General features: G+C 44.8%; 1 pseudogene across 1 annotated transcript; it reads left to right on the top strand.

The window, feature by feature from the left end:
- Window positions 1-1156: 1156 nt before the first annotated feature.
- On the top strand, window positions 1157-2475 carry LOC100387754 (transcription factor Dp-2 pseudogene; annotated as a pseudogene). The gene has a single exon (XR_013524244.1). The product of XR_013524244.1 is annotated as a transcription factor Dp-2 pseudogene (transcript).
- Window positions 2476-12899: the final 10424 nt, after the last annotated feature.

Below are 12899 nucleotides of genomic sequence, written 5' to 3'. Positions count from 1 at the left end.
GGGGAATAGTGTGACTCAAGCAGAGGTTTCTCTGTAGGGATTTTGGGGGAATTGATTTAGGGTGGTGGGTGGCATCGTGGGATACCAATGAACTATCATTGTTTTGAGAAAACATGCAGTCTTGGATTGAGCTCCCTCAAAAGCAAACCTTGAGTGAGGAATTAGGTCCAAGTAGTTCACTGGGGCTGGGGAATGGGTAGGAGGGGGAGAGGTGATTCCAGAAAGGATGGGGAGTAAGTGGGAGAGTGAGATGGGAGGTGGGAAAGCCAAGGAAGGGTGAGTGGATACTGGAATTATTACCATGGGTGACTTGGACAAAGTCCCACAGGGTCCTCGGAGAGACTTGAGGAATACCTCTCAGGATTGTCCCATGAGCTATGAAGAAGCTGAGGTTTTCATCCCAACTCCATCTCTTATTGGCTTGAAGGTCGCTCTTGGGGCTTTAACTCCCTGGCACTTCTAGTTGACCGGGAATGACTCCTGGTATGGGGCCACCGGAAACCTTCAAGCAGAGGGAAACAGGTGCTGGAGGTGATTACCGTCACTCTCTACGGGAACTGTTGGACAAGCTCGAGGTGACCTCCAGGTGGGCAGAGGAGATATGGGTAGGCCACCATCATATGGGTAGGCCACGCATCTGCCATGTGTTCTTCTTGCATCCAAGGAAACATCTAAGAAGGAGACGCTGGTTCTGGTGTCCCCAGCGGCCCTGTGCTCCCTGCTTCTGTGCTCATTTGTTTCCCTTCCCACCCCATGAACCAGAACCCATGATCCCTGTATTTTTCTGGGTAATTGGGTTGGGGTGAGGGGGCAAAGGAAGCTTTTGCTGTAAAGCAGGTGACCAAGCAAGGGATTTTTAATCATGAAATTTCAGAGTAACAGGTTTTGGGGGAGACAGAGACCAACCAGAAGCTTGGAATCACAATTACCTTCCAGGATTCCGCCAGATGTCAGGTAACTCACTGGGGAAACTGCAGTGTTTTGTTCGTGAACACGTTGAACAATTTTATTTTCTAAAAGGCTGAAATCCAGGAGACATTCTCCTGTCAACATTCAGAATTGCCACAACTGTTAAGTGAGAGTGACTTTAGATGGATATCATCTCTATAAATTGAGGATAAGAAAAGAATAAAGAAGCCTTAAAAATGTTAATTGGGAGTGAGAGGCATGCTTCCTTAGACCAGGCAACATTTCATTTGTTGCATTTCCAGTTTCCAATACCAACTCACCTACAAAGATTTTACCAAAAACCTTAGGACCAATCAGTGTGAATGTTGGACCCCAAATGATTATAAGCACACCACAGAGACTAACCAGTTCAGGAAGTGTTCTGATTGGGAGTCCATATACCCCTGCACCAGCAATGGTTACTCAGACACACATAGCAGAAGCTACTGGCTGGGTCCCTAGTGATAGAAAACGGGCTAGAGAATTTATAGACTCTGATTTTTCAGAAAGTAAACGGAGCGAAAAAGGAGATAAAAATGGGAAAGGCTTGAGACACTTTTCAATGAAAGTGTGTGAGAAAGTTCAACGAAAAGGTACAACATCATACAATGAAGTCGCTGATGAGCTGGTGTCCGAGTTCACCAATTCAAATAACCATGTGGCAGCTGATTCGCAGGCTTATGATCAGAAGAACATTAGGCGAAGAGTTTATGATGCTTTAAATGTACTAATGGCAATGAACATAATTTCAAAGGAAAAAAAAGAAATCAAGTGGATTGGCCTACCTACCAATTCTGCTCAGGAATGTCAGAATCTGGAGATAGAAAAGCAGAGGCGGATAGAACGGATAAAGCAGAAGCGGGCCCAGCTGCAAGAACTTCTCCTACAGCAAATTGCTTTCAAAAACCTGGTACAGAGAAATCGACAAAATGAACAGCAAAATCAGGGCCCTCCAGCTCTGAACTCTACCATTCAGCTGCCATTTATAATTATCAATACAAGCAGAAAAACAGTCATAGATTGCAGCATCTCCAGTGACAAGTTTGAGTATCTTTTCAATTTTGACAACACCTTTGAGATCCACGATGACATAGAAGTACTAAAGCGGATGGGAATGTCATTTGGTTTGGAGTCAGGCAAATGCTCTCTGGAGGATCTGAAACTTGCGAAATCTCTGGTGCCAAAGGCTTTAGAAGGTTATATCACAGATATCTCCACAGGACCTTCTTGGTTAAATCAGGGACTACTTCTGAACTCTACCCAATCAGGTTCAAATTTAGACCTGACCACTGGTGCCACCTTACCCCAGTCAAGTGTAAACCAAGGGTTATGCTTGGATGCAGAAGTGGCCTTAGCAACTGGGCAGTTCCTGGCCCCAAACAGTCACCAGTCCAGCAGTGCAGCCTCTCACTACTCCGAGTCCCGAGGCGCGACCCCCTGTTCATTCAATGATGAAGATGAGGAAGATGACGAGGAGGATTCCTCCTCCCCAGAATAAAGACAAGAGAAAGCCTACGTTTCAAAAAAAAAAAATGTTAATTGGGGCCCAGCGTGGTGGCTCACACCCATAATCCCAGCACTTTGGCCAAGGCCGGTGGATCACAAGGTCAAGAGATCGAGACCATCCTGGTCAACATGGTGAAACCCCGTCTCTACTAAAAATACAAAAAATTAGCTGGGCATGGTGACACGTGCCTGTAATCCCAGCTACTCAGGAGGCTGAGGCAGGAGAATTGCCTGAACCCAGGAGGCGGAGGTTGCGGTGAGCGAAGATCGCACCATTGCACTCCAGCCTGGGTAACAAGAGCGAAACTCCGTCTCAAAAAAAAAAAAAAAAAAAGAATGTTAATTGGAAGAATTCCTTTCAACAGGAGATCTTTCTCTCTCTTATAAGAGCAGCAAAAGAGCCCAAACGATCACAGAAACCATCAAGCAAAGAGGGAGTACGTCATCCTATACCTGAAATTATGAAATGGTCTATTCTGGAAGCATGCAGTTATCGTCACAGCAACTGATTGTCAAGGTCCAGAGCAGACAAGAATACAGACGCAGAGAAGAGACACGAGCGGATGAACTGTGATTCTGTCTCTATGCAAATAGTCTGAGTCAGGAAAATAAAAAGAAGAAAATCTCTTAACGTGAATGTAGAATTATCTAGGAACCGATATTCCCCCCTCAGATAACATTTCTTTTGACATAGATTATTTTTTAAGTTGATTTTCTTTTTCGGTCTGGGGGGATGACAAGTCTGTTAGGACCAGAATACTAAAAATCATAAATCCGGAAGGAGCTCAAGGGGTCACCTTGCTTAGCGTCTGGTTTTCAGGCAGGAGCAATGACATTCTGAAAGAGCCTGTGGGAAGGATGATTCCAGTCTTTCTCAATATCCCAGCTTGCATGTTTTCACCCCTCCAACAGGACAGTCCTTTCTTACAGCAATTGTGTATCTCTGTTCTGAATTTTAAGTTTGTGCTTTAAATTCTGTTCTCATGGACACACTGAGAACAGCCAGGTACCACGCTACACTCTGCATTCTTGATAACATTTATACCCCAGGAACTCTGGCTTTCTGGTGTTCCTGAATCAGAACATTGGTCCTGTGAGAAATTACTAAATAGAAGGGAGTGGGAAATAATTGGCTGGGGTGGGACAGCAGACTGCAAGTTATCTCCACAAATTCATGACAGTTACTAAATTCCTAAATTTCTGCAAGCTGGAATGTGGGCATGGCAGCAACTCAGCTTCAGCCATCCATATCTCAATGCCCTAAGAAATCATGGAGCAACAAGATGGGAGGAACAGAGCTGCTCCTCCCACCTGGACAGCCCACGCCGGATCTGGTACTGAGAGAGAAACTCTACAACTGAAGTCAACCGCACATTCGGTTTCTTGTTAGAGTAGCCTCGGTTGTACGCAGCCACAGTGCTCAGCCAGCCAGACAGGAGGGACTCCATGTCAAACAGCCATTCCCAAACCAATCATGTTCAACTTTTTATTCCCCATCATAATAGACATGATGAATGACATTTACATATTCAACAGTCTCATGGGCAGATTCAAAGTTTGAAGAAACTGCCCCAAATCCAGTGGTCAAGTGAAGCGTTAGGCTAACCCTGGATGCCCACAAGTCTGATGGTCCCTTGCTAGGCTTCTCAGTGTAAATGGAGGCTGGGGAAGCTGGGCTGGGGTTACACACAGTTCCTGGCCCTCAGCCTGAAACATCTCCAGTTCTTCTTACTCTGGAAGTCATAGTGATGCCAAGAGACAGTGAACCGCACATTCGGGTATTAAAATGTGTGAATCGCTCACAGACTTTGGCAGTCCAAAGCAGAACAACGGTGAGCACTTTCCCTCGGCAGGTTGCTTTGGTGTAGGCACGTGAGCAGAGCCCTAGGAGAGAAAGGAGAAAGGGCCTGACACACTGCTCTTTCTTGACACCTCATTTTCGTCCCATAGTCTTATTTACACCGCTTTACAGACCCCGTTACACTTTGTCACTGATTCTCACTGATGGTTGTGTTTCTTAGAGGAGAAGGAATTGGATCCCAAGTCCCCAAGGGCACCATCACTCTTGGGGGCTCCCTTTCAGGGGTGCCTGCCTGTGATACTGGCATTTGACTGTTTAACTCCCCAACCCCTCCCCTATGTGCTCTTTATCCCTGGCAAGCTGGCTGGGCCAGGACACCTGTAAATTTTTTCATTTGAACCCTGAGCTTGTAGATTCCAAAAATCGGAGACAAGTCTCAGCTAATAGAAAGCTTATTTTGCCAAAGTTGAGGACAGGTGCCCTTGACACGGCCTCAGGAGATCCTGATGACATGTGCCCAAAGTGATCTTTGGTTTTATATGTTTTAGGGAAACATGAGACATCAATCAACATATGTAAGATGAACACTGGTTCCATCTGGAAAAGGCGAGACAACTCTAAGCAGGGAAGGGTCTTTCAGGTCACAGGTAGATAGGAGACAAATGGCTGCAATCTTTTGAGTTTCTGATTTGCCTCTCCAAAGGAGGCAATCACATATGCATTTTTGTCAGTGAGCAGAGGGGTGACTTTGAATAGTATGGGAGGCAGGTTTGCCCTAAGCAGTTCCCAGCTTCACTTTTCCCTTTAGCTTAGTGATTTTGGAGCCCCAAGATTTATTTTCCTTTCCCAAGCTGTAGGTCCTGTTTGGAGCCAGGTGAAAGGGGGCACTGTCCCCTTTATCTAAGGCACATGCCATGGTCTTGGCCATCTGAGAAGTAGCACTCAGAGCCACTCTTCTGACGGACTGAAGCAGATCCAGTCCTGGCTACATACTTGATGCCTCTGCTCCACGGGGCATTGACCTGGTTCTTGAAGGCTCCCAAAGGCAGAGCCCTTCCAGGTGGGGTAGCCCCAGGTCTTATGCACCAGGCACATGAAGAGGAGACAATAAGTCCATCTTATAAAAAAAAAAACCCAAAATCCAAGGTAAGAATAGCTCTAAGACAACAAGGCCACACTAATAAAAGTTGTTCCCCTTAGAAAATAGGAATTTAAATCTTTTGAATCCTCCTCCTAAGAATTTCTTCCTCTAAGTCAGGGTCCAGGAGTGAGCTTTTGACCCAATCAGTTATTCCCCCCAAAGGATGGTTGGGGTGGGTGTTGGAAAAGAAAAACCTTTAGCACCTGATAGAGGCTGAATGGGACACACTCTCAACAGCCCTAGGAGATGGCAGGGACTGCTTATTATCTCCACTCTACATATGAGGAAACTGAAGTCCAGAGAGGATAAATGATTTGCCCAACATCACGTGATAACTTAGAGGCAAAGCCAAGAATAGTTCAGCCTACCTGACTCCTTCCCATTCGTGTATCTCCATTGCCTCAAGATGGCTTACAGCTTCTGCATCTCCTTCCCGAATCTCCTACCCCAGAAACTCTGCCTGATCATTTACCCATATGACTGACATGTTCTAGAACATACACCCACCTTCCTTGGTTGAAATTGCCCTGGAAGCAGAGCCTGGACTAGGACTTCAGTGTGGATGACCTTTTAAGAGGAGATTTCAGGAAGCAGGAGTAAGGCAGTGAAGAGAGAGTGAGATGCAGAGGGAGGAAATCAATGCGGTGTCATGGAGCTCATTACAGCTGTGGCAGCTGCGGCTCAGTCTCCCTGGGGTTCCTCTCTGAGGAACCTTATAGGATGCTTCTTAGATTCCCTCACCAGCTGGGCATTTATCCTCTAACTCCAGTCCCCCACTGGTCGAAGATCGCCAACAGGAGCTTTGATACTGCTCCTCCCACACTTCCAGACCGAGTGAGATCCGGGAGCTTCAGAAGATGCCGCGAGGCAAGAAAGTGAAGCGATGGAGCGAGTGTCCAGTCAGTGTGTATCAGAAGGGTCCAGCACAGCTGCAGCTGAAATCAGAGGTGGGCTGAGGGCAGGGCAAGGGGGCTGCTTCACCACCCTTAAGACAATTGGGAGGAGGGGTCAAAAATGACATGGAAAGTGGGAATGATGGTGAGTGACTGGATGAATGAGAGATGCATGAAGGTGGCTGGAGAGGGTGGGCTGTGATGAGTAGTAGGAATCTTTGGCCTCCACCTAGGTTTTCTTCCAAGAAAAAGCCCAGAATTTTGAGTCAGAAGATTGGGCTTAAGTCCCAGCACTGCGGGGATCCATCTGTTTCGCCTAGGCCAAGTAATTCTATTTCCCTCACATACTTCATGTGATATTGTGAAGATCAACTGAGCTAATGTACAAAAGGGTTGTGTTGTGTGACCCGCCACATACAGGTGAGCTGCTGTTGTTGTTAGAGACTGTGGTATAAGGGCTGCTTGGGCTGTAAAAATCGCATATCCTTTCCTTCAGTACAATCCATACCGAACTTTTCCATTTCTAATATGTGAGGCGATTTTTACCTACAATGTATCGATGCTCTTTGCCCCTGGTTCTGCTAACTTTCATTATTTTTCTTCATTTGTCTTCTGTTAAATTGCTTTAAACATGCTTGTTTTACACTCTCAGGCTTTGCTGCTGGGAGTAGAATATGGTCAAATTCATATGAAGACCAAATTGGCAATATCTATCAACATGATAAGTACATTTATCCTGTGGGCCAGCAAAACCACTTCTGAGAATTAATTTTTCTGATTACCTACACACACACATGAGATACTTAAGTACAAAATTATTTATTGCTGTATTGTTTGTGATGGTGGGAGACTGGAAAGAGCCAAAGGGTTTACAGTAAGGCAGTTGTTAAATAAACCATGGTACATCCACACAGTGGAATCCCACGCAGCTGTTACAAAAAAAAAAAAATCCCAAACACCTGTACGTTCTAATGCAGAAAGGGCCCTGGGTATATTGCTAGATGATAAAAGTAAGACGTAGACCACTATAAACTGTATGCTACCTTTTGCATATGGGAAGAAAAGAAACCGAATACACAAGAAAACAATAAAAATGATTACAAGTAAGAGTTGAAAGCTGAGAAATGGGGTGAGCAAGGACTCATAAGAGCGTGCCTGTTCAATGCATGACTTTTTATTCATTTTGCTATTTGGGCCAATGTATTGCCTACCCAAAAATAATAATAAAAATGGAAAACAACAAGAAGTCCAGTTCCTGGGATCCTTTCACCAAAGGAAAATGGGAAAACGTAGCTGGGAGAGAGAAGTGGACTTGGTTTACCAGATGGCTGGTGGCAGAACTAAAATTCTAGCAACAGAGGGTTTGGGAAAATTCACAATTGCCGGGTGTCTAGATGCTCTAATGACTCTAGTGCTCGGCTGTCATCAGGAACTTTGAAACAAAAAGCACTCCAGTCAAATTCACTCACTATGCAAAGAGGGTGGGGAGAGACACGAAGGTTTCTTTATATTACTACCCTAATTATTTATCAGGAGCTTTTGCAGACTTTTCTCATTGTATCTTCCCAACAATACTGTGGGATATTATTATCATCATTGCCCCTTTTTTATAGATGAGAAAACTAATCTCAGAGAGGTTAGAAAACTTGCCTGAGATTACAAAGAAAGTTGGTGGTGCTGCTGGGATTCAAAATCAGGCTTATTTTGATTAGGAGAGAAAAAAAAAATCAGATGCAAACCCAAATTATCCTACTCAGCTATTTGTTCAAAAACTGTTCAGTGAGCATCTGTTAAGTGGCAGACACTATATGAGAACCGCACAATATATCTAGCAGATTCACTTTCCTTAAATATGGAATTGATGACATTTGTAGTGTGTTTCTGGGGTTCTCTATCTATTTCCTGCACAGTACAAGCCATGGCAAGCATAGCCACTTGCAGTGGGAGAAGTGATCAAGGTTCACCCTTTTTACCCCAGATTTTCCCTCTATTGATGGTTGTTTAAGCTCTGCAGAATGAGGAGACAGAGTAGAGCCCAGGTAACTGGTTCAGGTGCAGTAACCTAAATTCTGCTACTTTGTGGCATAATGAATGTCTCATGTCTGATCAATGAATCCTTGGGGAGGAGGAGTTAGTCAAAGTAGCAAAAAGAGGGCAGAGGTAGGAATGTGGTGGTTACAGGGGTGGAGGAATCCCCCTGTCATCCCCCCCCCGCCCCCCACCGTCTTTCCCATTTATACACTCATATCTGAGCAGTGTTTCCCTTGGACTGTCAGAGGAGAAATATAAATAATGAAATTCCTCAAATCTTGGTGAGAGAATAGACATAATTTTATATTTGTGTTAAGAACCTAAAAGAAAGATTTTCAGGGGAACTGAAAGCTTTTGGTAAAATGTGATGCTGATAAGTATTGAACCTAAATGATACTTTTGAGGGATCTTTCTCAAGCTGTGCCTGAAAATATTGGTTATAGAAACTTTTTCACTTGTGTGAGGCCCACAGAGGGTGCCTTTTCCTGATGGCCCTTCTGTTCCAAAAAAAAAGAAATACCGAGAAATTTGGGAAATCCACATCACATGATGTCCATTCACAAAGCAACATACAGCTCTCTAGAATTTGTCAGTAAGAGGACCCAGACAGCGCCTGCCTATCTAGGACTTGTCTGAGAAACTTCCCATATAGTGCAACTTTTTCAAGTCTGAAACACTAGATTTCCTTGGGTCTGTTATTCCCAACATCCCTCTCACTCATGCGAGATCCAGTTCCATCCGATTTGAACTGTTTCCCTAATTTTCTTTTCCTTGCAAGGTACTGAGCTCAGAGAATTAAGAGTCACAGGGAAGACAATGGTCAAGCTGGACATTTGTCCAAGCTGGGAGACTTAACAGTAAGTGAAAGTCAGCTCATTTCAAGTCTACCAAGACAAGAGCCATAATTAAGTAATTCTAATTCCCAATTCCTATTCATGTTATTAAAGACCTTATAGTTCTCTCCATACTCTACCCAGCAGGGCAGGTAATGCCTTTCAAAACTTTGCCACTTAAGGAGCAAGTTGGGTGCCTCATATGTCAGGATGTGCAGCAGAGACTCTGGTGCTCACCCATACCCAGTCCTCCTCTCTGTTAGAAGACATGGGTGATGAAGTTACCAGTGGAGGGTGTCCAGGTTCTTGACATTTTGAACAAAGAATTGGACAAAACGTTCAAACAAAGCAAGGAATGAATGAAGCAGTGATTGATTGAAAATGTGTGGGAGCTGGCTGAGCATAGAGGCTCAAGTGCCGCCATACAGAATCTTCTTGGGTCCAAATACCCCTTAGGGGTTTCCCATTGGCCACTTGGTGTTCACCCCATGTTAGTTAAGTGGTGGCCTGCAATCAGTAGGATTGGCTGCAGAACCAATCAGAGGCTGACGTGATGTTACAAAGGTCACACTCCTATACAAACATCTGATTGGTTGTGGGAAGCAACCAATAAGAGGCTAAAGTGAAGTTACAAAGTTGCACTTCTATGCAAACAAAGACTTGGCCCTTAGTCAATCTGATTAGTTGTGGGCAGCAACCAATCAGAGGCTGAAGTGAAGTTACAAAGATACACTCCTATGCAAACGTCTGATTTGTTGCAAAAAGCAACCAATCAGAGGTACTTTCAACTTCCCATCTACCACATAGGAAAAGTGGGGGATTGCAAAGGGAGTAGCCTCTGGCCCTTTTGTTACTTAGGTGTGGAAAGTTAGAGTTTTCCTTTCAATTTAGTTCTATGAAGTCAGTGTGAGATGGCCTTAGGTTCCCTGACTCCAGACCTGATTCTCCTCCCTCAGTGACACACCCTTGCTCACCTTGCAGTTATGCAGATCATGTGATTACTGCTGGCCAACGTTCTGTGAACAGAGTGTCATATCAGGAATGACACTCCTGATATGTCACTGGGGTGAGAAGCTCCAACCCTGTCTTCTCTTGTCATAGTGATCATGGAAGCCTGCGTTGAGAGAGTCACAGAGCAAAGTATCTGGGACCACTGAGTCACCAGATGGAGGACAGCTGCCTGGAGCATTCAGGGTGGACCTCGTATGAGTGAGAGGTAAGTGTTTGGTGCTAAGCCCCTGAGTCACTCATGCTGTTACTACAGCATCATCTAGCTTATCCTAACTAGATTTAGAGTATGTGATTTTAGTTGGCTATATCTACTGTCAATTCTTAAAAATGATCTAGAATCACACTAATCATAGAAGTTAAAAGCTCAGCCATTGTCTCACAGCATTCTCAAGGAATAATCAAAATATCTACTGCCCTCATTTATAACTATTCAGATGAAGTAGAGGGGAAGACATGAATTTCCATTTGAATTAGTGGCATCTCCATTGATAGAAATAAAAGGAAATACCGATTTGTGCAAATCTGAGGAATAAGCAACCTCATTTCATTGAGCCATAAATTAAACATTTTGTGTCTGGGCATGCAGTGGCTCATGCTTGTAATAGCAATTTGGGAGGCCAAGGTGGGCAGATCACTTGAGGTCAGGAATCCAAGACCAGCCTGGCCAACATGGTGAAACCTCGTCTCAACTAAAATACAAAAATTAGCCAGGCACAGTGGTGCACGCCTGTCCCCGGGAGGTGCTACTGCACTGCAGCCTAGGTGACAGAGTGAGACTCCATCTCAAAAAAGAAATAAAAACAACAAAACAAACCAAAAAACCCATTTAGTTTTGTTTAGCAATAGACTAATGAAACAAGATTTTAAAAGACTACAAGTCTTAAGTTAAAGCATGCGGTAACTTTTGAATCATTCCTCCCCCTTCTGTTTCTTCCACCTTCTCACTGTGTAGTGTGTCACAAGGGTCTTCTATCCCCAACTCAAGAAGGAGGGACTGCGGATCAGTCAGGATATATTGGCTGCAAGTAGCAAAGCTCCACAATCCAAAGTAGTTTGAAAAATAAAACAGAATTATCTCACATTACTTAAAGTCTAGAGGGCCTGTGAGCCTCTAGGTTGGCTCAGATTATCTGACATGGTGCAGCACTTCCACATCCAGATGGGATCACGTCTGGAAGAAGAGAGACTGTCTCATCTTTGGTTTCTCAATTAAGGAAAGGAAGTCTTTTTTAGAAGCACTTGTCGTGGTCAGAAAGGGTCACCTGCCCAATCCCAAAGTGATCTGTGATGAGAAAGATTAAATGGTCCTGGCTGGTTCCGAACCATTAGTACAGCGTAAGATGATGAGCCTTTGGGTAGCATGGATGCTGGGGAGTCTGTCCTGGACTTTATTCCTGTTTCCATTGTACGTAGTCAAGCTCCTCACACCTTTATTCGTAGATTTTGTAAAAAAAACTTCTCATCTGCCTGCTCTGGTTCCTGCCGTCTTTCTCCAGCCCACTGTGTAAACCCTTTCTAGACAAAGGTTCTTAAAACCCTCTTCTCATGTTGTCACATCCCTATCCAATTATCTTAAATATGTCCCTTTCTTTCTTTTTTCGAGATGGAGTCTCGCTTTGTCACCCAGGCTGGAGTGCAGTGGCATTATCTCTGCTCACTACAACCTCTGCCTCCCAGGTTCAAGCGATTCCCATGCCTCCACCTTCCAAGCAGCTGGGATTACAGGCAGCCGCCACCACGCCTGGCTAATTTTTGTTTTTGTTTTGTTTTCTGTTTTTCGTTTTTGAGACAGAATTTCACTCTTGTTGCCCAGGCTGGAGTGCAGTGGTGCGATCTCAATTCACTGCAACCTCCACCTCCCAGGTTCAAGAGATTCTCCTGACTCAGCCTTCCGAGTAGCTGGGACTACAGGTATGTGCCACCATACCTGGCTAATTTTTTGTATTTTTAGTAGAGACAGGGTTTCACCATGTGGCCAGGTTGGTCTTGAACTCCTGACCCCAGGTGATCTGCCCGCCTTGGCTTCCCAAAGTGCTGGGATTACAGGTGTGAGCCACTGTGCCCAGCCTTTAATTTTTGTATTTTTAGTAGAGAAGGGGTTTCGCCACGTTGGCCAGGCTGGTCTTGAACTCCTGGCCTCAAATGATCTGCCCACCTCGGTCTCCCAAAGTGCTGGATTATAGGCATGAGTCACCGCGCCCAGGCTTAAATATGTCCGTCTTAACTTTGACTCTAGGTTCTGCATGTTTTTCTAGATGCAGCTTTTTCACATTAACCTGATTTTTCACCAATATGCAACCCACACTCTATAAAAGGCTCGCCACACCGCCTCCCTCACCCAACACATTAATTCCTGTTGTTTCTCCCATCTTGTCTCTTACTCCATCCTCTCTGTAGGCCAAACCCTTCCCTTTAATAGACATTCACCTCAAACACACTTTCTTCTTCTTCTTTCTCCTTCTTCCTCTTCCTCCTCCTCCTCTTCTTCCTCTTCTTTCTTCTTCTTCCTTTTTAAGACAGGGTCTCACTCTGTTGCCCAGGCTGGAGTGCAGTGGTGTGATCTCAGCTCACTACAGCTTCAACCTCCTGGGCTCAAGTCATCCTTTCACCTCAGCCTCCCAAGTATCTGGGACTATAGGTACACACCACCACGCCCAGCTAACTTTTACTTTTGGTCGAGACAGTGCCTCACTATGGTGCCCAGGCTGGTCTTGAGCACCTGGATTCAACTGATC

The sequence above is a fragment of the Callithrix jacchus genome, chromosome 11 (genome assembly GCF_049354715.1).
Source record: "Callithrix jacchus isolate 240 chromosome 11, calJac240_pri, whole genome shotgun sequence".
Classification (NCBI taxonomy): Eukaryota; Metazoa; Chordata; class Mammalia; order Primates; family Cebidae; genus Callithrix; species Callithrix jacchus.
The sequence above is the reverse complement of the archived record's forward strand: the minus strand, read 5'-3'. Positions and strand labels throughout refer to the sequence as shown.